We start from the raw sequence: 25,420 nt of genomic DNA on the forward strand, positions 1-25,420 counted from the left end.
AGGAGGGAGACAGGCACCCTCTTCCTCTTAGGAAGACCCTCTGCTGGGAAACTAAACAAAACCTATAGAAAAAGAAGGCGATGGAAACACGCTTTAAGCATATTAATAGGAAAATACTTAAATACACAAGTACAGTGTGGAAAGACACTGAGTCTGGACTTGGAGTCAGGAAGAATCAGATTCAAGACTCATCAGATTCAAGACACTTACTCATTCTAGAACTAATCCTAATCTCACTAAGCCTCAGTTGCTTCTTCTGTAAAATGGGAACAATAAAACCTACAGTCACAGAAAGAGTTAGTGGGTGGGTCAAATGATATAATGGATGTCCAAGTCCTTTTAAAATGAAAGTACTGTACAAGTGCCAATCAAATGACGATTCTTAATTCAAATAATTTCAATAGCTAGTGTTAGCTAAGTTGGTTTAGCAAAAGCTTTGGGAACAGAACTGAGAGAACTGACCAATTATTTTTAATACTGATCACTGTGGTGACTAAATCAATGTTTTTCCATCTCAAAAATTCTTAGTTTAGGTAAAAGAGTGTTAAATTACATACGATATGGACAAAATATTCAAAAGAAATCTTTTGACACTTAAGAGAAACTAAAGATCATGGCACTAGCAGATGTGGTATCTGGTAAGGAACCCACTTCTTGGTTCACAACCCGTGCCTTTTTGATGTGACTTCACATGGCAGAAGGGGCAAGGGAGCTCTGTGGGCCAGTCCCAATCCATTTCCCAAAAGTGCACGTCCTTCTCAGGGACTAGGATTTCAATATATGACTTTGTTGGCGGGCAGGAGCAAAGAAACATCTACTCCATAGCCATGTCTGTAATATCTACCTTCAGGCTAGGGTCCTGGTTGGGTGATATTCCAAGGGTTCTACATTCTCTGCCTAGGCTGAGAATTCTCCCTCTAGTTCTTGAAAAGCTCTAACATTTTACCATTCACATTTGTTTTTCAATAAAAAGCTCTTCCTCAACAACCTTGAGTCATTCAGTAAACACATTTTGGGCTTTGAATACAATCTTCCTGGTAACAGTTCCCTGTGTTTACCTCCAGCCCAGATTATTCCTTTCATTCCACACTTGGTCCACTACTGTCTACTCAGCATATGCTATTGTGTGTTTAGAGCTTTTCAAACCACAAGTGGCCTGAAGTAACTCCTGGTCTGACCCAAGCCAACATAATCTTTCACCTGACTCTTTGTATGAAATCCTCCCTAGTCCCCCATCCGTGATTTTCAAGTTTCCTAAGTAGTCCAATTAAAACCTAAGACAGAACATCCTGTTTCTCAGCACAGAACTCCACAACAGCTTCCCATCTCATTCAGAGTAAAAGCCAAAGTCTTAATAATGGATAACAAACCCATACTTTGACTATGGGAACCTTTGTAGGCAAAGTGATGTCTCTGCTTTTTAATATACTGTCTAGGTTAGTCATAGCTTTCCTTCTGAGGAGCAATCATTTTAATTTCATGGCTGCAGTCACTGTCCACAGTGATTTTGGAACCTAGGAAAATAAAATCTATTACTGCTTCCAACTTTCCCCCTTCTATTTGCCATGAAGTGATAGGCCGGGACGCCATGATACTAGTTTTTTGAATGTTGTTTTAAGCCAGCTTTTTCACTCTCTTATTTCATCCTCATCAAGAAGCTCTTTAGTTCCTCTTCACTTTCCGCCATTGGATTGGTATCATCTGCATATCTGAGGTTATTGCTATTTCTCCCAGCAATCTTGATTCCAGCTTGTGCTTCATCCAGCCCAGCATTTCACGTGATGTACTCTGCATAATAGTTAAATAGGCAGGGTGACAATATACTGCTTTGATTTACTGCCAATCTGGAACCAGTCCATTGTTCCATGTCCAGTTCTAACTGCTGCTTCTTGACCCACAAACAGGTTTCTCAGGAGACAGGTAAGGTGATCTGGTTTCCCCATCTCTATTAAACTTTCTACTGCCCCATTGAGAAAGTATAATATTGTTAAGGGGAACAGGTTGAGTCAGGCAGCTTGGTTTTGAATTCCAGCTCTGCCTGGGTGTGACCTTGAACAAGTTACTTCCCCATATCTCAATTTCCTCACCTGCAAAATACACATAATAACAGAGCTACATCAAAGGTTGTTATTTAGATTAAATGAATGCACGTAATAGACAAAACTATAATTCAAAAAGATATATGCACCCCTATGTTCATAGCAACACTATTTACAACAATCTAAATGGAAACGACCTAAATGTCCACTGACAGATGAATGGATAAAGAAGATGAGGGATATATACATACAAAATGGAATATTACTCAGTCATAAGGAAGAATGAAATAATGCCATTTGCAGCAACATGGATGGACCTAGAGATTGTCACACTAAGTGAAGTAAGTCAGAAAGAGACAATTTCATATGATATCACATATGTGTGGAATCGACTATATGACACGGATGACCATATCTACAAAACAAAAGCAGACTTAGATATAGAGAATAGACTTGTGATCACTAAGAGGGCAGAGGGTGGGAGAAGGAAGGATTGGGAGTTTGGGATTAGCAGATGCAAACTGTTATATGTAGGATAGATAAACCATAAAGTCCTACTGTATAGCCTGTATAGCACAGGGAACTCTATTCAATATCCTGTGATAAACCATAATGGAAAAGAATATATAACTGAATCCTGTGATAAACCATAATTGAAAACAATTTATAACTGAATCACTTTACTGTATAGCAGAAATTAAACACAACACTGTAAATCACCTACACGTCAATAAAATTTTAAAAACAAAGGATCAAGAACAATCTATGCTGTTAAATGATATAGGATAACCTAGAAGAATCACTGGCACATATGAGTGTTTGCTTTTTTTTTTCTGCATTACTGTCCAAGCCACTCAAGCACACCCATTTCATTAAGGTTAATTTCAGCTGCTTCAGACCCCTCAAAGTCTTAAATCATCCATGTTCAATCAGTTCAGTTGCTCAGTCATGTCTAACTTCTTGCAACCCCATGGACTGTAGCATGCCAGGCTTCCCTGTCCATCACCAACTCCTAGAGCTTGCTCAAACTCATGTCCATCAAGTCAGTGATGCCATCCAACCATCTCATCCTCTGTCGTCCCCTTCTCCTGCCTTCAGTCTTTCCCAGAGTCAGGGTCTTTTCCAATGAGTCAGTTTCTTGCATCAGGTGGCCAATGAATATTCAGGACTGATTTCCTTTAGGATTGACTGGTTGGATCTCCTTGCAGTCCAGGGGACTCTCAAGAGTGTTCTCCAACACCACAGTTCAAAAGCATCAATTCTTCCATGCTCAGCCCTCTTTATGGTCCAACTCTCACATCCATACATGACTACTGGAAAAACCACAGCTTTGATTAAATGGACCTTTGTCAGCAAAGCAATGTCTTTGATTTTTAATACGCTGTCTAGGTTGGTCATAACTTTTATTCCAAGGAACAAGTGTCTTTTAATTTTGTGGCTGCAGTCACCATCTACAGTGATTTGGGAGCCTGAAAAAATAAAGTCTGTCACTGTTTCCATTGTTTCCCCATCTATCTGCCATGGATGCTACCGGATGCCATGATCTTAGTCTTCTGAATGTTGAGTTTTCAGCCAACTTTTTCACTCTCCTCTTTCACTTTCATCAAGAGGTTCTTTAGCTCTTCTTCACGTTTTGCCATAAGGGTGGTGTCATCTGAATATCTGAGGTTATTGATATTTCTCCCAACAATCTTGATTCCAGCTTGTGCTTCATCCAGCCCAGCATTTCTCATGGTGTACTCTGCATATAAGTTAAATAAGCAGGGTGACAATATACAGCCTTGACGTACTCCTTTTCTGACTTTGAACCAGTCTGTTGTTCCATGTCCGGTTCTAACTATTGCTTCTTGACCTGCATACAGATTTCTCAAGAGGCAGGTCAGGTGGTCTAGTATTCCCAACTCTTCAAGAATTTTCCACTGTTTGTTGTGATCCATGCAGTTAAAGCTGGAGAAGGCAATGGCAAGCCACTCCAGTACTCTTGCCTAGAAAATCGCATGGACAGAGGAGCCTGGTGGGCTGCAGTCCATGGGGTCGCTACTAGTTGGACACGACTGAGTGACTTCACTTTCACTTTTCACTTTCACACGTTGGAGAAGGAAATGGCAACCCATTCCTGTGTTCTTGCCTGGAGAATCCCAGGGACGGTGGAGCCTGTTCAGCTGCCGTCTATGGGGTCGCACGGAGTCGGACACGACTAAAGCGACTTAGCAGCAGCAGCAGCAGAAGCATGCAGTCAAAGACTCATAGTCAGTAAATTAGTCAATAAAGTAGAAGTAGATGTTGTTCTGGAACTCTCTTGCTTTTTCTGTGATCCAGCGGATGTTGACAATTTGATCTCTGCTTCCTCTGCCTTTTCTAAATCCAACTTGAACATCTGGAAATTTTCAGTTCATGTACTGTTGAAGCCTCGCTTGGAAAATTTTGAGCATTACTTTGCTAGCATGTGAGTTGAGTGCAATTATGCAGTAGTTTAAACATCCTTTGGCATTGTCTTTCAGTTCAGTTCAGTTCAATTCAGTCGCTCAGTTGTGTCCGACTCTTTGCGACCCCATGAATCACAAAACGCCAGGCCTCCCTGTCCATCACCAACTCCCGGAGTTCACTCAAACTCATGTCCATCGAGTCGGTGATGCCATCCAGCCATCTCATTCTCTGTCGTCCCCTTCTCCTCCTGCCCCCAATCCTTCCCAGCATCAGACTCTTTTCCAGTGAGTCAGCTCGTTGCAAGAGGTGGCCAAAGTATTGCAGTTTCAGCTTTAGCATCAGTTTAAGTATTGGAATAAAACTGACCTTTTCCAGTCCTGTGGCCACTGCTGAGTTTTCCAAATGTGCTGGCATATTGAGTGCAGCAATTCACAGCATCATCTTTTAGGTTTGGAAAATAGCTTAGCTGGAATTCTATGACCTCCACTAGCTTTGTTTGTAGTGATGCTCCCTAAAGCCCTCTTGACTTCAGACTCCAGGATGTCTGGCTCTAGGTGAGTGATCACACCATCATGGTTATCTGAATCATTAAGATCTTTTTGTATAGTTCTTCTGTGTATTCTTGTCACCTTTTCTTAGTATCTGTTGCTTCAGTTAATCATCCATGTTGCTGCTGCTGCTGCTGCTAAGTCGCTTCAGTCGTGTCCGACTCTGTGCGACCCCATAGACAGTAGCCCACCAGGCTCCCCCATCCCTGGGATTCTCCAGGCAAGAACACTGGAGTGGGTTGCCATTTCCTTCTCCAATGCATGAAAGTAAAAAGTGAAAGTGAAGTTGCTCAGTCATGTCCGACTCTGTGTGACCCCATGGACTGCAGCCCACCAGGCTCCTCTGTCCAAGGGATTTTCCAGGCAAGAGTACAGGAGTGGGGTGCCATTGCCTTCTCCTATCATTCATGCTACTGATAGCCTAATTATCAACCTAGGCTTCTACAAGTTCAGACTCCTAACATGTCCATTGGGCTAATTCACTAAAGTGAACCATATCCCTTAGTCAGATGGCCTGACTTACTGCCTCAAAGAAACAAATATGAACTCCTTCATATTTCCTTGTCTCCACTTATCAATATTAACCTTTCTCTCTTTCTTTTCTTCTATTTCAAAAGTAGTGACCCTCTACATTGCCAGGTGAAGTGCCCTTTTCTTCTTAATCTATACCTCTAATTATAAATGCTGCCATTAATCATCCTCTCTTTCCAGCATTTTAAGTCTATATTTTTTTCAGTAGATTGTTCCATTGTGCTCACAGACATGAATAAATTTTACACCCTGGAAACAGTGTACTTGTCATCACTGAATAAGTGATCTCCATTTTCCCACCCACTGCCTCCATTTTCTTAGCATCCAATCCATTATCATCTCCTTGCTGAAACAGGTTCTTTCAGTAGTCACTAATAATTTCCTAATAGTCAATTACAATTATCTTATCTCTTGGTGACTAATTCCACATATCAAATATCTACCTATTCATTTTTGAAACTCCTTTTTCCCTTAAGTTCAGTGCTATAATGCTCTGAAAATCTTCTCCAAGCTTTTTGGTGCTGGTATTGTTTAATGAAGTATTCTCAACAAAGAAATATAAAGAAAATTAGTGCCATAAACATTAATTTTCCCTCTGCCCACTACTATCAGTGGCTTAGCTGGTAAAGAATCCACTTGCAATGCATGAGACCTGGGTTCGATCCCTGGGTTGGGAAGATACCTAGAGAAGGGAAAGGCTACCCACTCCAGTGTTGTGGCCTGGAGAATTCCACGGACTGTAAAGTCCATGGGGTCGCAAACAGTCGAACACGATTGAGTGACTTTCACTTTCACTGCCATCAAATCTTAATTTGTCATATTTATGGTAATATTTTATTTTTAATAAAAAAGCATTTTAGATTCACTAGAAACCCCCAAAAAACATAACCTCATTTGTGGTTAATCAAACACTCATATTTTTATACTGTTTATTTATTGATTCAACAGATACTTACTAAGTACCTATCATATGCCAAACACTGTTGTAGGCACTGGGGATACTGTCATGAACATGTATGACACAAACCTCTGCTTTCATGGAGCCAGTATCATAGTCGGGAAGACAATCCTCCCCAAAATTAAATAAGCAAAATAAATAGTATATTTCAGTTCAGTTCAGTCACTTAGTCGTGTTCAACTCTTTGCGACCCCATGAACCACAGCATGCCAGGCCTCCCTGTCCATCACCAACTCCTGGAGTTCACTCAAACTCATGTCCATCGAGTCGGTGATGCCAGCCAGCCATCTCATTCTCTGTCGTCTCCGTCTCCTCCCACCCCAATCCCTCCCAGCATCAGACTCTTTTCCAGTGAGTCAACTCGTCGCATGAGGTGGCCAAAGTATTGGAGTTTCCGCTTCAGCATCAGTCCTTCCAATGAACACTCAGGACTGATCTCCTTTAGAATGGATTGGTTGGATTTCCTTGCAGTCCAAGGGACTCTCAAGAGTCTTCTCCAGCACCACAGTTCAAAAGCATCAATTCTTTGGCGATCAGCTTTCTTCACAGTCCAACTCTCACATCCATACATGACCACAGGAAAAACCATAGCCTTGACTAGACGGACCTTTGTTCGCAAAGTAATGTCTCTGCTTTTTAATAGGCTGGTAATAACTTTCCTTCCAAGGAGTAAGCATCTTTTAATTTCATGGCTGCAATCAGCATCCGCAGTGATTTTGGAGCCCAAAAAAATAAAGTCTGACACTGTTTCCCCTGTTTCCCCATCTACTTCTCATGAAGTGATGGGACCAGATGCCATGATCTTCGTTTTCTGAATGTTGAGCTTATTCCGTTACGTTCTGTTCAGTCGCTCAGTCGTGTCCGACTCTTTGCGACCCCGTGTTGAGCTTATTAGGTACTGATAATTATACAATAGAAAAAAACACTAAACAAGGGAAAGAGATAGGAAATGTTCAAAGAACTTGGAATTTTGGACAGGGTAAATTTTAGATAGGATAGCTCCATATGCTATATGCTATTGTTCAGTCACTCAGTCGTGTCCAACTCTTTGTGACCCCATGGACTGCAGCACGTTTCCTTGTCCTGCACTGTCTCTCAAAGTTTGCTCAAACTCATGTCCATTGAATCAGTAATGCCATCCAACCATCTCATCCCCTGTCATCCCCGTCTCCTCCTGCCTTCAATCTTTCCCAGCCTCAGGGTCTTTTCCAGTGAGTCAGCTCTTCACATCAGGTGGCCAAATCACTGGAGCTTCAACTTCAGCATCAGTCCTTCCAGTGAATATTTAGGATTGATTTCCTTTACAATTGACTAGTTTGATCTCCTTACTGTCCAAGGGACTCTTGGACAACAAGCATCCAAGCATCATTCATCAACGCTTAGCTTTCTTTACGGTCCAACTCTCACACCCGGACATGACTACTTGAAAAACCACAGCTTTGACTATACAGATGTTTGTCGTCAAAGCGATGTCTCTGCTTTTTAGTATGCTGTGTGGTTCTAGTTCCTGTCCTACAGGGAACACTTTAACCCCCACTACCCTACAGGAGCTAAATTCTAAATATCATTACCTACTTCCAGTCTGGAGTACAGCATGTTTCTAACATCAATCCTACTCACAAATTTGCAATTTCTGCTCACTTTCCAATACAAATTGATTTTTATCTTGTTTTGAACTCAGCCATGTCCTATCTGTCATTACTTTGAGTCTAGGCCCAATACACGTACATACTGCCATCTTGAATGAGTAGTATCTGTCTATTCCATTTGACCCTTCCTTCATCTTCTGAATCACTCCCCCAAAATATGAGTTATTTCTCAAAGCTTCAGCCTTGGAATTCTTATCTTTCCTCTAAATCTTTCTTCTTTAGATATACTGTCTATTCCCATGCTTCAACTACAACTTACATGTTAAAGATTCTCAATTCTTTAATTTTTGTGTCCCAACTCGTCTACCAAGATTCAAGCTCTTATTTTTAACTGTTTGATAGATGGTATTTTGACTGTACAATTAATACCTTAAACTCAATATACATCAATCATGCATTATTTTCCTACACCAATCAGCGCCTCTTTCTGAGGCCATTAGTCTCACTGTTATCCAGACTTGAAATCTCAGTGGTGTTTTACTCTCCAGTATTCTCATCCATATAACCTAATCAGGCTTTGCTGCATACTGTGTTGTGTCCCCCTCCCTCCTCAATGCATATGTGGAAATCCTAATTTCTGATACAATGGTATTGGGAAATGGACAGGGAGGCCTGGCGTGCTGTGATTCATGGGGTTGCGGAGAGTCGGACACGACTGAGCGACTGAAACTGAACTGAACTGAAGCCACTCAGAACTGATAGTAGTAGTAAACTAATACAGGTTTCAAATTTTACCATTTCTCTTTCAGACCTGTCCTTGAACTCAATTCTTTCTTTCCATACTTTTTGCTATAAGGCTAATTTATCTCTTCTCTATCTCACATCTGAATTACTAAAACTCCTCCCTGAGTAGTTCCCCTAGTGTCAATCTCACTCCACTCTAATCTAGCCATATGAATCATCCTGCAGTAGTATGTACCATCGATTCCAGTACCCACTCCTATAGTCAAACCTATCCTTTCAACTTCCTCATCATTAAGTCTCTACTTATGTCATTTCCTTTGCCTGGAATTCATTTCTCTACATTCTTTCCTTTAAAAATCTACCTTTTTTCTGCTCAATTGCTACTTCAGCCATAAATCCTCAACACTTATTCAGAGAAATTTCTCCTTCATCTGACTCCCAGGATGCTCTGCCTGTACCATTCATACGGCACTTATCTGCTAACTTATACCACATTTATCTACTTACTGTCAGCTCTTTGTGAACAGGGGTTATTTACATAGCCATATCAAGCCTAAAACAAAGTCTTGCCCACAAGAACAGTATAAAGAATATAAACTTAGAGATAAATTGTCATTCAAATCCAGGCTCTGCCACTGCTTGACCTTGGGCATACTAAATTTCTCTAAGTATTTAATCTGTCAACCATTGTGCCTGATACCCTCACAGTTTCTTCTCTGGTAAACTGACCCCAAATAGCCTCTGCTGAAAGAGTGCAAGAAGTTACTCCCCAAAAGATCTCCCCCACAGAAATGTAAATAAAAAAGTAGAAGAATCAGCCACTTAATCATAAAAAGAGAGGAGAAAGGAAACATAAATAAGAAAGGAGGGTTCAGTTCAGTTCAGTTCAGTCGCTCAGTCGTGTCCGACTCTCTGCGACCCCATGAATCACAGCACGCCAGGCCTCCCTGTCCATCACCAACTCCCGGAGTTCACTCAAACTCATGTCCACAGAGTCGGTGATGCCATCCAGCCATCTCATTCTCCGTCGTCCCCTTCTCCTCCCGCCCCCAACCTTTCCCAGCATCAGAGTCTTTTCCAGTGAGTCAACTCGTCGCATGAGGTGGCCAAAGTATTGCAGTTTCAGCTTTAGCATCAGTCCCTCCAATGAACATCCAGGATTGATCTCCTTTAGAATGGACTGCTTGGATCTCCTTGCAGAATAAGGGACTCTCAAGAGTCTTCTCCAACACCACAGTTCAAAAGCATCGATTCTTCGGCGATCAGCTTTCTTCACAGTCCAACTCTCACATCCATACATGACCACGGGAAAAACCATTGCCTTGACTAGACGGACCTTGGTTGGCAAAGTAATGTCTCTGCTTTTTAATATACTATCAAGGTTGGTCATAACTTTCCTTCCAAGGAGCAAGCGTCTTTTAATTTCATGGCTGCAATCAGCATCTGCAGTGATTTTGGAGCCCAAAAAAACAAAGTCTGACACTGTTTCCACTGTTTTTCCATCTATTTCCCATGAAGTGATGGGACCAGATGCCATGATCTTTGTTTTCTGAATGTTGAGCTTCAAGCCAACCTTTTCACTCTCCTCTTTCACTTTCATCAAGAGGCCTTTGAGTTCCTCTTCACTTTCTGCCATAAGGGTGGTGTCATCTGCATATCTGAGGTTATTGATATTTCTCCCGGCAATCTTGATTCCAGCTTGTGCTTCTTCCAGCCCAGCGTTCCTCATGATGTACTCTGCATATAAGTTAAATAAGCAAGGTGACAATATACAGCCTTGACATTTACCTGACTTATATTAATGATAGGCAACCACACAGCTATTCACAGAATTTGGTCTGAATGTTCCTAAAACTGCCAGGACTGTGAAGGACCTTCTCACTCCATGTTCTATTTCAGCCTGTCAGAATGGTTCCCATTCTATCTAAGGGCTACTAATTCAGCTTTTCCAAGATAACTGTTAAAGGTAACTGTTTTACTAAGATTCCTGTTTCACACACACACACACATTTCCTTTATTTAATATAACAATTTATTGTTGTTCAGTCACTCAGTCATGTCCAACTATTTGTGACCCCATGGACTGCAGAATCCCAGGCATCCCTGTCCATCACCCTATCCTGGAGCTTGCTCAATCTCTTGTCCATTGAGTTGGTGATGTCATCCAACCATGTCATCCTCTATCACCCCCCTTCTCCTCCTGCCCTCAATCTTTCCCAGCATCAGGGTCTTCTCCAATGAGTCAGCTTCTTGCATCAGGTGGCCAAAGTATTGCAGCTTCAGCTTTAGCATCAGTCCTTCCAATGAACATTCAGGGTTGACTTCATTTAGGATTGACTGGTTGGATCTCTTTGCAGTCCAAGAGACTCTCAAGAGTCTTCTCCAACACCACATTTCAAAAGCATCAGTTCTTCAGGACTCAGCCTTCTTTATGGTCCAACTCTCACATCCATACATGATTACTGGAAAAACCACAGCTTTGACTACACAGACCTTTGTTGACAAAGTAATGTCTCTGCTTTTTAATATGCTGTCTAGGTTGATCATAGCTTTTCTTCCAAGAGCAAGTGTCTTTTAATTTCATGTCTGCAGTCATGATCCACAGTGATTTTGGAGCCCAAAAAAATAAAGTCTGTCACTGTTTCCATTGTTTCCCCATCTATTTCCCATGAAGTGATGGGACCAGATGCCATGATCTCAGCTTTTTAAATGCTGAGTTTTAAGCCAGCTTTTTTCACTCTCCTATTTCACCTTCACCAAGAGGCTCTTTATTTCTTCTTCACTTTCTGCCATAAGGATGGTGTCATCTCCATATCTGAGGTTATTGATATTTCTCCCAGCAATCTTGATTCTGGCTTGTGCTTCAAGCAGCCCAGCATTTTGCATGATGTATGTATACTTCATATAAGTTAAATAAGCAGAGTGACTGTATACAGCTTTGACATACCTCTTTCCCAATTTGGAACCAGTCTATTGTTTCATGTAAGGTTCTAACTGTTGCTTCTTGACTTGCATACAGGTTTCTCAGGAGGCAGGTAAGGTGGTCTGGCATTCCCATCTCTTTAAAAATTTTTCACAGTCTGTTGTGAGCCACACAGTCAAAGGCTTTAGCATAGTCAATGAAGCAGAAGTAGATGTTTTTCTGGAATTCTCCCGATTTTTCTATGATCCAAGGGATGTTGGCAATTTAATCTCTGGTTCCTCTGCCTTTTCTAAATCCATCTTGAACATCGGGAAGTTCTCGGTTCACATACTTTTGAAGCCTAGCATGGAGAATTTTGAGCATTACTTTGCTAGCATGTGAACTGAGTGAAATTGTGCAGTAGTTTGAGCATTCTTTGGCATTGCCTTTTTTGGGGATTGGAATAAAAACTGACATTTTCCAGTCCTGTGGACACTGCTGAGTTTTCCAAATTTGCTGGCATACTGAGTGAAGCACTTTCACAGCATCATCTTTTAGGTTTGGAAAATAACTCAGCTGGAATTCCATCACCTCCACTAGCTTTGTTTGACCTGATGCTTTCTAAGGCCCACTTGACTTCAAACTCCCAAGATGTCTGGCTCTAGGTGAGTGATGACACCATTGTGGCTATCTGGGTCATTAAGATTTTTTTGTACAGTTCTTCTGTGTATTCTTGCTACCTCTTCTTAATATCTTCTGCTTCTGTTAGGTCCATAATGTTTCTGTCCTTATTGTGCCCATCTTTGCATGAAATGTTCCCTTGGTACCTCTAATTTTCTTGAAGAGATCGCTAGTCTTTCCCATTCTACTGTTTTCCTCTGTTCCTCAGCGCTGTTCACTTAGGAAGGCTTTCTTATCTCTCTTTGTTATTCTTTGGAACTTTGCATTCAGATGGGTGTATCTTTTTTCTTCTTTGCCTTTAGCTTCTCCTCTTTCCTCAGCTATTTGTAAGGCCTCCTCAGACAACCATTTTTTCTTTTTGCATTTCTTTTTCTTGGGAATGTCTTTGATCATCACCTCCTATACAATAGTATATGTATATCTATGGTTCTTCAGGCATTCTATCAGATATAATCCCTTGAATCTACTCATCACTTCCACCATAAAATCATCACTTGCACGTCGTCAAATAAGTAAGTGTGTAAATACTAAATTACACTGTGTCATTGTTTAGTCGCTAATTCTTGTCTGACATTTTGTGACCGCATGGACTGCAGCACGCCAGGCTTCCCTGTCTTTCACCATCTTCCAGAATTTGCTCAAACTCATGTTCATTGAATCAGTGATGTCATCCAACCATCTCATCCTCTGTCATCCCCTTATCTTGCCTTTAATCTTTCCCAGCATCAGGGTTTTTCCAATGAGTTGGCTCTTCACATCAGGTCACCAAAGTATTGGAGCTTCAGCTTCAGCATCAGTCTTTCCAATGAATATTCAGAGTAGATTTCCTTTAGGATTGACTGGTTTGATCTCCTTGCAGTCCAAGGGACTCTCAAGAGTCTTCTCCAGCACCACAATTTATATAGTATAAAAAAAAACCACACTATACTATTGTTAATACATTAGGGCATAATACATTATTATATTTTATTTCAAAACCTGGAGCTAGAATTCCTCTTGGGAGGTAATTTATATAGCTCTGGTACATACCCTACAAGTGTTCAGGAAAAGAAGGTCCTATAAATTTAGATACAGAGTGACCCATTTTGTCAAGGATAAAGAGAATTATCCTGATAAATAGAGGGAAAAGAGAAGAAAAAGACAGAGACAGGAAAATGACAGACGTTATTCCAGTGCTTGACCTGACTCCTCTGATCTCTTTTAAATATTCAATAAAGTTACCTAAATGATTAGACTTGGTGCAAGTGGGTATTTTGTGGAAAGAAGAATCTGGACTTTGTGCCCAGGGTGATAGGAGGTAAAACCAAGATAATATCAGAGATGCAGGAGTCGAGATCAAGAGAAACACGGTAAAATATGTCAGAGGCACTAGTGATGTCAAAGAAAGGCTGTATAAATGAGATCTGACCAATTCAACCAAATCTTCATTGCAAAGAAAGACTCCAGTTAATGTTCGGGTGGCCCTCACAATAAACTCTCTACTACATGTGGTAAATTTTGATTCCACAGAAACAAAAAGTTCCACCTAAAATACCAAATATCTTATCTGTACAAAATGGGGTTAGTGATGACTACCTCAAAATCTCAGATGTGAAGAATCAATGAAATATATGTATAAAGTGCTCAGCAATGGATATTTAACACATGGAGCTCTGATCCAGTCTGCTACTTATAATCTCAGTCTTGAACTAATCACTTGGACCTGCTTACATGATTTGGCTCTACTAATTACTCTATGGGTTTCCCTGGTGGCTCAATGGTAAAGAATCTGCCTGCCAATGAAGGAGCTGCAGGTTCGAGCCCTCTATGGAAAAGATCCCCTGGAGAAGGAAATGGCAACCTACTCCAGTATTCTTGCCTGGGAAATCCCATGGACAGAGGAGCCTAGTGAATTACAGTCCATGTGGTCACTAAAAAGTATGACACAACTTAAAGACAAAACAAACAAAAAAATTATACATTATTCTATTTCTACCCACATTTCAAGTTTATGTGCAAATTTTATGTGCCCTTTCAAATTTATGTGCAATATTATCACACAGGTTACAGCTTTGGATCCTCCCAATAATGTTGCTGCTCCTCTACCCTGGAAGCCTTACCTCAAGTTGCCTTTACTTATAAACCTTTTAGTTACATTCAGTCTTGTGCCCAGAACAACATCCCATCTGACTGGCCTACCCTGATCCTGTAGATAGGGTCAAATCACAAGATTCTTGTGGCAAAAAAAAAAAAATTATATCTTATGCTTCTATATACCCACATTATGTAAAACAAAGAAGCTAAGCTCCTAACAGTTACTGAGATAGCAATGAAAAGGGAGAGTAAGTACTGCTGAAAATTCTTCATAAAAGCAAGAGAAAACTGGCAAAAATTACCAGGATCAACTTTTTCTAAACTCTGGACATTAACTAAAGGTTTGCAGCAACCCAAGCAACATTAACTAAAAAAAAAAAAAAAAAAAACCTCAGTAAGGTCAGAGAGCTTTGTAGCTTTTAATTTGCCCTGGTCCCATCCCCTACTCTCCTGCTCTGAAGTGGCCTTGAAAACTAACAGACCACATTTGCAATGAAAACTAGCAGCTGGCAGCAACCGAATGTGACAGAACCAGGTTGGGGCTCCTTCAAAGTCTTGTTCTCAGTGGATTCTCATTATTTGTTCTCTCAGATGATTTCCTACAAGATACTACTCACAAGATTGTCTGTATTTGACCTGATGGGGAACTTGACCATGTACAAATTTGAAAAGGCTTTTCCTGAGGCATTGGTCAAAAACAATTGCAGGCATCACAGCTGTCTGAGGGGGTGGATAACATTTGGGACAAACAATATACAAACCAAAAAGCTTAAAAGGAAAAGATGAAGAATAAGATATTGCAGGGACTTTGAAAAGCTCCAACATTTTTCTAGGAACCTAGAAGTCCATTCACACACACCGGACTGTGCACATGCCTGAGGTGTATACATTCTCAAGAAAAAAAACAAAAAGGCCCTAAGCTCTCACCTCTGGCTGACCTTAAGACATAGTATAGGAAGTGAAGGCCAAGACAAACTTGAGAGCTGTATACATACTGCTCAGCTGCTCAGCTGAGAGCTGTATACATACCCTCAACACACACACACACAGACAGATTCTCTGCAAAGATGAAAGACTTATCTTTCGAGACAGTTAAAAAAATCTCCATCCAATAATTAGCTGACCACTAAGCTAATCAAGCACAGACTTCTGAGGCCACACACAAGAAAGAATAGACTTTATATAATTAATTCAAAAAAGCTCACTAAACAAGCAAACTATTAAAAATGAAAACAATGAATCCTAGTGAAGGAAAAAATATCTGGTTTCCAGAGTTACCACATTATATTAAATTAAATGTCTAGTTTTCAACAAAAATTGTGATCTAAGAAAGCATAACACACACACACACAGAAGGAGAAAAGCAACCATAGAAACTGGCTATGAGAAAGTCAGAAAAAAATAAAGTAAGAGAGGCTTTCTTATTGGAGAAAGACAAATCAGCTATTTTAAATATGTTCAAAGAACTAAAGGAACCCATATCTAAAGGATAAAGGAAAGTACAAGAGCTATGTCTCACTGTTTATAAAAAAGCAATAAAAAGTTTTTTTAAAAATTTAAAAACCAAAGAGAAATTTAGAGCTGAAAATGACAACAACCGAAATGAAAAATTCAGTAGATGATCTTAAACAGAAGGTTCAAGCAGAAAGAAGAAAGACATCAGTGAGCTTGCAGACAGGTTAATGGAGTGTCCAGTCTGAGCAACCAAAAAAAAATCTTTTAAGTGAACATAGCCTCAGAGACATCATTAAGCATATCAACATATGCATAATGGAAGTCTAAAAAAGAGAGGAGAGAAAGGTACAAAAATATAAAATAAATAATGTCTGAAAACTTCCCATATAGGATGCAAAATATTAATCTACATATTCAAGAAGTTCAAAGAGTTGCTAGTGGAATAAACTCAAAAAGATCCACACCAAGAGACATCACAATGGAGCTATTAAAAACCAAAGATAAAGAAAGTAGCAAGAGACAAGCTACTTGTCTCTTACATTTGAAACTCAGCAAGATTAACAGCTTATTTTTCATCAGAAACCATGGATACCATAAACAGTAGGATGATATATTCAAAGTGCTAAAAGAAAAAAAAACTGTCAATCAAGAATTCTACATCCAGAAGAGGTATCTTCAAAATGAAGGTAAAATTAAGCCATTCACAGATAAATAAAAACCTAGAAAATTTATTACTAGCAGACATCCCTAAAAGAAATATTAAAGAGAGTCCTTGAGAATGAAATGAAAGGACTCAAATTCAAAAGAAGAACATTGAAAAGGCAATTATATAGGTGAATATGCTATGGTTTTTACAGTGGTCATGTATGGATGTGAGAGTTGGACTGTGAAGAAAGCTGATCGCCAAAGAATTGATGCTTTTGAACTGTGGTGTTGGAGAAGACTCTTGAGAGTCCCTTGGACTGCAAGGAGATCCAACAAGTCCATTCTGAAGGAGATCAATCCTGGGTGTTCATTGGAAGGACTGATGCTAAAGCTGAAACTGCAATACTTTGGCCACCTCATGCGAAGAGTTGACTCACTGGAAAAGACTCTGATGCTGGGAGGGATTGGGGGCAGGAAGAGAAGGGGACAACAGAGAATGACATGGCTGGATGGCATCACCAACTCGATGGAGGTGAGTTTGAATGAACTCCAGGAGTTGGTGATGGACAGGGAGGCCTGGCGTGCTGTGATTCATGGGGTCGCGGAGAGTTGGACACGACTGAGCGACTGAACTGAACTGAGAAGACAATAAAAATGTGTTTTTTGTAACAAAGTAAGTACTTAATTATGTGAAGTGTCATTATTATTATTATTCCAATGTGTGTGAAACTTCAGTGGAGATAACCATTTAGCCAGGTAAGGCAAAACAAACCTGATGATAAATGGGATAGCAGACTTCACTGCCAATCAATGGGATAATAGATCTCACAGCCAAATAACAGTAATTCCCCCCTTAAAATACAGTAGCACTAACTACTGGTAGAAACTGTGAGTTTAAGAGAAGTTAGTCATAGGTTCTAAGAATTCTGTCAGAAGGTGTCTAGCTTTAAGTAATGGTTAAAACATTCAAACATCCTAAAGGAACCTACCAAAATTGGACAGGAGTTTGAACAGGATATAAAGCCTGGATTATCATCATAAAAGTAATGGTTGATATAAAGGGACAACAGCAGCTCCCTAAATGAATTAACATGCACAGAGAATAGTAGAGGACCAAGAACTGAGACTTTAAACAGAAAAACAACTTCCCTGGTGGTCCAGTGGCTAAGACTACATGCTCCCAAGGTGTGTGGCCCAGGTTCAATCCCTGGTCAGGAAACGACATCCCACATGCTGCAACTAAAAATCCTGAATGTTGCAGCTAAAAAGACACCTACACAGCGACAAAGAACCCTCATGCCACAACCAAGACCTGATGTGATTGTGACTGTTAGTCACTCAGTTGTGTCTAACTCTTTGTGATCCCATGGGCTACAGAGCACCAGGTTCCTATGTCCATGGAATTCTCCAGGCAAGAATATTGGAGTGGGTTGCCATTCCCTTCTCCAGAGAAACTTCCCAACCCAGGGATCAAATCCGGATCTCTTGCATTGCAGGCAGATGCTTTACCATCTGAGCCACCAGGGAAGTTACAAAGAACTGATGCAGATGAATAAATAAATAAACTTTTAAAAATTTTAAAGGAAACTGAAGATTGGGAAAAAGACCAGCCAAAATATAAATATTTTCCAGGGTAAAAATAGCCAATCACACAACCAGGAAAAAAAGAATTCTTGTATTTCTAATAAAAACATGACTTTCAAAAACCGTTTCAATTTAATGGTTTCTATAAAAAGAATTTTTTAAGGAAAATGCAAAAATTGAAGGTTTACCTAGAAGCATGTATGTGTGTGTGTGTATATATATATATATAAACTTCATGTAACTGTTCCAGAAATGTAATTTCTTAGAAAAGTAGCAAGGATACTTAAGTAATGCTTTAATGTCTTTATCTCTAAATTACCTGTCAGCCAAAAATTTTGAAAATAAGCCTATGTCATTTGGCTCACTTTGATAAAGAAGAGAATCCTATTTCCTATGTTAATTATGAAGAACTGTAACCTTTATTCTCAATGAAATATTAATGAAGGAACAGTTTCTGAAAAGAGCCCCTTTAATGACTGAGTCCTGGGTTAATTTAAGAAACATTTACTAAATCCTATTATATGCAGTAGATTCCACTCCTCATTCTCAGGATGATCAAAGACTTTCTCTGCTATCCCATATGTAGGTATCTAACCACAGGCTGCTATGCTACTTATTATCTATCTGTTTTCAAAAATATCAGCCATTCTACCTCTTTACCCTTGATGAAACTGATTCTAATAAATCAAATTTGCCAAAGGTCTAGAGGGCCATTCTAACATTTTGTTGTCTTTAAGAAGATAACATATAAAACACATAAACTACAATTATTTTCTCCCATGTTAAGGCAATTTATATTGTGGGAAAAAATGCACATACAAGAAAGTATGTAAATCATAAATGTGCAGTTTAATGAATTGTTATATAAGCAAACATTTGTATAATCATCATCTAGGTCAAGAAACAGGACATTGCCAACATTATAAAAGCCTCATACTTGCCCTTCTCATTTCTAAATGAGGGCTGCCCTTCTCAGCCTAAATGGCTGCAATAATTACCTACATTTTGGGGGTGATTACCTTCTTACCTCTTATACAAGATGATTTTGAAAGAATAGAAAACTATTAAAATTTTACTTAGTATATATATGTATATATATGCAAAAATCTAAAGTCAAAATCAACTTTTAAAGGAATTGTCACAATATTTTTTATAACTTTCCTAAACTTAAAAATTGTCCCCATAACATATATCAGTCCTGAGGTTTAATTTATCCCAAACCCTTTGTAGCCTATCACTGATGATGAAACAGTAGCCAAAATGCAATGCTTCATTTCTTCAAGGATATGAGTAATAGGTGGTATGAACACAAAGCTCTCAGTATATTCCAAGAGATTTGGGTGGTTATTCATACAATGAGTGTTTCAAATAAAACACTCAATTCTGATCCAAGAAAGGTGTGTATTAAAGAACCGCTGAAACACGTGATGGAAATGAAGTAGAAAATGAAATTGGGACGAGACTTCCTATGGCTACAGGGGAAACAAAATCACTTCCTTAGCTTTCTGAATATGGGATCACTGTCATTATAATCTCCATAAAAAACAATGGACTAAAGATTCATTACATCAGCCCTCTATATACCCACAGGTTCCACATCAAAGGATTCAACCAACCCCCAACTATGTCTTTTTTAATTCCAGAAAGCAAAACTTGAATTTGCCATGCAGTGGTTAACTATTTACATAGCATTTACATCGTGTTAGGATATCCACTTGTCCAACAATTTATTGGGTAAAAAACTATCCTTAATCCTCTGCTATGCAGTGACATCATTGTGTAATCAAGTATCTATGTATTGATGGCTCTCTTTCTAGATTCTATTTTGTCATATCATTTTATGTCTGTTCCTGCACAGACAAAAGTTATTTTCTCATGGTCAGTGGTATTACTTTACCTTTAATTTTACTTTTGTCATCTCAGGTTTAAGCAACTTGTTTTAGCTTCCTTTGCTTTCCCAATTTTCTTTGGTTAAAGTACCCTGATTTTAATTTGGGGACCTTTTCGTGCAGTCTTACTGGGACTGTTAATTGAGGTGCCCACCTTTTCCTGACCAAGAAATAGTAATGCAACTCAAAATGTTTTCAGACTCTCTCTCTACTGAGAATCTAAGTCATAAACTCAGTGATATAAAAAGTCTGAGCTGATCCATTCCAGTCCAATCCTAAAGAGATTATTCACAGTCTTTACATACCACAAATATTAGCCAGTGAATTTTATTAGAAAAAGTCAATCTGGACACATTAAAACACAAAATAATTAAATCTTTTCTGAATCTAAGATGTAAAGATATGTTACCTCCAACAGTCGACTGCAAAGATACGGATGAAAAGGGAAGATCAGTTTCCTTATAAGAAAGAAGACTAAGAGTTCTTCAGTAACTTTTAAAAGAAGTGCCCCCATCCAGGCACCGAGGATAAAATACTGGAAAAGGAAAAAAAAAAAGATTGTTTACTTAGGAAGTAGTTTCAAAGTGTTCACCCATGAAAAGGGGGGGGGGGAGAAAAAATTTTAAAGCAATGAGATCCATTATTGATGAAGGTATAGAGTAAGGTGCACTCTCATGCATTGCTGATTCAACTATGAATTGCTCCAACCTCTTTTGGAAACTAATCGCATAATATCTACCAAGATTAAAAATACATATGCTCTCCACCAGATCTGTGTTGGAGACATGTATCCTTTAGAAATAAAAGCACCAGTATCTAAAACACATACACAAGGATGTTTCTTTCAAATTCGTTCAGTTCAGTTCAGTCGCTCAGTTGTGTCCGACTCTCCACGACCCCATGAATTACAGGACGCCAGGCCTCCCTGTCCATCACCAACTCCCGGAGTACACTCAAACTCATGTCCACAGAGTCGGTGATGCCATCCAGCCATCTCATTCTCCATCGTCCCTTCTCCTCCCGCCCCCAACCTTTCCCAGCATCAGAGTCTTTTCCAGTGAGTCAACTCTTCGCATGAGGTGGCCAAAGTATTGCAGTTTCAGCTTTAGCATCAGTCCCTCCAATGAACATCCAGGATTGATCTCCTTTAGAATGGACTGCTTGGATCTCCTTGCAGTATAAGGGACTCTCAAGAGTCTTCTCCAACACCACAGTTCAAAAGCATCAATTCTTCGGCGATCAGCTTTCTTCACAGTTCAACTCTCACATCCATACATGACCACGGGAAAAACCATTGCCTTGACTAGACGGACCTTGGTTGGCAAAGTAATGTCTCTGCTTTTTAATATACTATCAAGGTTGGTCATAACTTTCCTCCCAAGGAGCAAGCGTCTTTTAACTTCATGGCTGCAATCAGCATCTGCAGTGATTTTGGAGCCCAAAAAATAAAGTCTGACACTGTTTCCACTGTTTTTCCATCTATTTCCCATGAAGTGATGGGACCAGAAGTAACAAATTAGAAGAAAGGAAAAAGGCAGGAAGGAAGAGAGGGAGGACTTGCGTGTCTATCAAAAGGAGAATGATTGACCATATTGTGGTTTACTCACACTATGGAACAGCAGTTCTTAAAAAGAATAAGTCAACATTACTGAACTATGGGCTTGGCAGGTGGCTCAGTGGTAAAGAATTCGCCTGCGTTGCAGGAGATGTGGGTTTGATCTCTGGATCAAGAAGATCCCTAGGATAAGGAAATGGAAACCCACTCCGGTATTCTTGCCTAGGAAATCCCAGAGACAGAGGAACCTGAGGTCACGAAAGAGTTCGACACAAATTAGCAACTAAACAACTGAACTGTACATTAAAACGGTTAACGTGAGAAATTTTGCATTACATGATTTTTAACACTAAAAGAAAAGAAAAAAAGAATGAGTCATATCCATACATAATGATCTAGAGAAATGGTTAGTCGATATGGAAGAATAGAAAAAGCAGTACCATGTCTTAGCCATACTAGTCCAAGGACTCAAACTGCCTGGTCTTCAGTTCAGTTCAGTCTCACAGTCGTGTCCGACTCTTTGCAACCCTATGAAGCACAGCACGCCAGGCCTCCCTGTCCATCACCAACTCCCGGAGTCCACCCAAACTCATGTCCATCGAGGCAGTGATGCCATCCAGCCATCTCATTCTCTGTCGTCCCCTTCTCCTCCTGCCCCCAATCCCTCCCAGCATCAGAGTCTTTTCCAGTGAGTCAACTCATCGCATGAGGGGGCCAAAGTATTGCAGTTTCAGCTTCAGCATCAGTCCTTCCAGTGAACACCCAGAACTGATCTCCTTTAGAATGGACTGGTTGGATCTCCTTGCAGTCCAAGGGACTCTCAAGAGTCTTCTCCAGCACCACAGTTCACAAGCATCACTTCTTCGGCGATCAGCTTTCTTCACAGTCCAACTCTCACATCCATACATGACCAACGGAAAAAGCACAGCCTTCACTAGACGGACTTTTGTTGGCAAAATTATGTCTCTGCCTTTTAATAAGCTATCTAGGTTGGTCATAACTTTCCTTCCAAGGAGTAAGCGTCTTTTAATTTCACGGCTGCAATCAGCATCCGCAGTAATTTTGGAGCCCAAAAGAATAAAGTCTGACACTGTTTCCACTGTTTCCCCATCTATTTCCCATGATGTGATGGGACCAGATGCCATGATCTTCGTTTTCTGAATGTTGAGCTTTACGCCAGCTGTTTCACTCTCCTCTTTCATCAAGAGGCTTTTTAGTTCCTCTTCACTTTCTGCCATAAGGGTGGTGTCATATACACATCCGAGGTTATTGATATTTCTCCAGGCAATCTTGATCCCAGCTTGTGCCTTTCAGCCCAGCATTCCTCATGATGTACTCTGCATGTAAGTTAAATAAGCAGGGTGACAATATACAGCCTTGATATACTCATTTTCCTATTTGGAACCAGTCTGTTGTTCCATGTCCAGTTCTAACTCCTGCTTCCTGACCTGCATACAGGTTTCTCAAGAGGCAGGTCAGGTGGTCTGGGATTCCCATCTCTTTCAGAATTTTCCACAGTTTATTGTGATCCACACATTCAATGGCTTTGGCATAGTCAATGAAGCAGAAATAGATGTCTTTCTGGAACTCTTTTGCTTTTTCCATGATCCAGCGGATGTTGGCAATTTGATCTCTGGTTCCTCTGCCTTTTCTAAAACCAGCTTGAACATCTGGAAGTTCACGGTTCACATATTGCTGAAGCCTGGCTTAGAGAATTTTGAGCATGACTTTACTAGCGCGTGTGATGAGTGCAATTGTGCGGTAGTTTGAGCATTTTTTGGCATTGCCTCTCTTCGGGACTGGAATGAAGACTGACCTTTTCCAGTCCTGTGGCCACTGCTGAGTTTTCCAAATTTGCTGGCATATTGAGTGCACCACTTTCACAGCATCATCTTTCAGGATTTGAAATAGCTCAACTGGTATTCCATCACCTCCACTAGCTTTGTTCGTAGCGATGCTTGCTAAAGCCCATTTAACTTCACATTCCAATATGTCTGGCTCTAGGCGAGTGATCACACCATCGTGATTATCTTGGTCATGAAGATCTTTTTTGTACAGTTCTTCTGTGTATTCTTGCCACCTCTTCTTAATATCTTCTGCTTCTGTTAGGTCCATACCATTTCTGTCCTTTATCAAGCCCATCTTTGCATGAAATGTTCCCTTGGTATCTCCAATTTTCTTGAAGAGATCTCTTGTTTTTCCTATTCTGTTGTTTTCCTCTATTTCTTTGCATTGATCGCTGAGGAAAGCTTTCTTATCTCTCCTTGCTAGTCTTTGGAACTCTGCATTCAGATGCTTATATCTTTCCTTTTCTCCTTTGCTTTTTGGTTTTCTCCTTTTCACAGCTATTTGTACGGCCTCCTCAGACAGCCACCTTGCTTTCTAGCATTTCTTTTCCATGGGGATGGTCCTGATCCCTGTCTCCTGTACAATGTCACAAACCTCCGTCCAGAGTTCATCAGGCACTCTATCAGATCTAGTCCTTTAAATCTATTTCTCACTTCCACTGTATAATCATAAGGGATTTGATTTAGGTCATATCTGAATGGTCTAGTGGTTTTCCCTACTTTCTTCAATTTAAGTCTGAATTTGGCAACAAGGAGTTCATGATCTGAGCCACAGTCAGCTCCTGGTCTTGTTTTTGCTAACTGTACAGAGCTTCTCCATCTTTGGCTGCAAAGATTTCGGTATTGACCATCTAGTAATGTCCATGTGTAGAGTCTTCTCTTGTGTTGTTGGACGAGGGTGTTTGCTATGACCAGCGCATTCTCTTGGCAAAAATCTATTAGCCTTTGCCCTGCTTCATTCCGTGCTCCAAGGCCAAATTTGCCTGTTACTCCAGGTGTTTCTTGACTTCCTCCTTTTGCATTCCAGTCCCCTATAATGAAAAGAACATCTTTTTGGGGTGTTAGTTCTAGAAGGTCTTATAGGTCTTCACAGAACTGTTCAACTTCAGCTTTTTCAGCGTTACTGGTTGGGGCATAGGCTTGGATTACTGTAATACTGAATGGTTTGCCTTGGAAACGAACAGAGATCATTCTGTTGTTTTTGAGATTGCATCCAAGTACTGCATTTCCTATTCTTTTGTTGACCATGATGACTACTCCATTTCTTCTAAGGGATTCCTGCCCACAGTGGTAGATATAATGGTCATCTGAGTTAAATTCACCCATTCCAGTCCATTTTAGTTCACTGTTTCCTAGAATGTCTACGTTCACTCTTGCCATCTCCTGTTTGACCACTTCCAATTTGCCTTGATCCGTGGACCTAACATTCCAGGTTCCTAGCAATATTGCTCTTTACAGCATCGGACCTTGCTTCTATCACCAGTCACATCCACAACTGGGTATTGGTTTTGCTTTGGCTTCATCCCTTCATTCTTTCTGGAGTTATTTCTCCACTGATCTCCAGTGGCATATTGGGCACCTACCAACCTGGGGAGTTTCTCATTCAGTATCCTATCATATGGGCTTTTCATACTGTTCATGGGGTTCTCAAGGCAAGAATACTGAAGTGGTTTGCCATTCCCTTCTCCAGTGGACCACATTCTGTCAGACCTCTCCAACATGACCTGCCCGTCTTGGGTGGCCCCACATGGCATGGCTTACTTTCATTGAGTTAGACAAGGCTGTGGTACATGTGATCAGATCGACTAGTTTTCTGTGATTATGATTTCAGTGTGTCTGCCCTCTGATGCCCTGTCGCAATACCTACCGTCTTACTTGGGTTTCTCTTACCTTGGTTGAGGGGTATCTCCCACGGCCACCACTCCTGACCTTGAACATGGAGTAGCTCCTCTC

This window comes from Moschus berezovskii, chromosome 21, assembly GCF_049115385.1.
Source record: "Moschus berezovskii isolate FMDL1 chromosome 21, NW_MosBer_1.0, whole genome shotgun sequence".
NCBI classification, from domain to species: Eukaryota; Metazoa; Chordata; class Mammalia; order Artiodactyla; family Moschidae; genus Moschus; species Moschus berezovskii.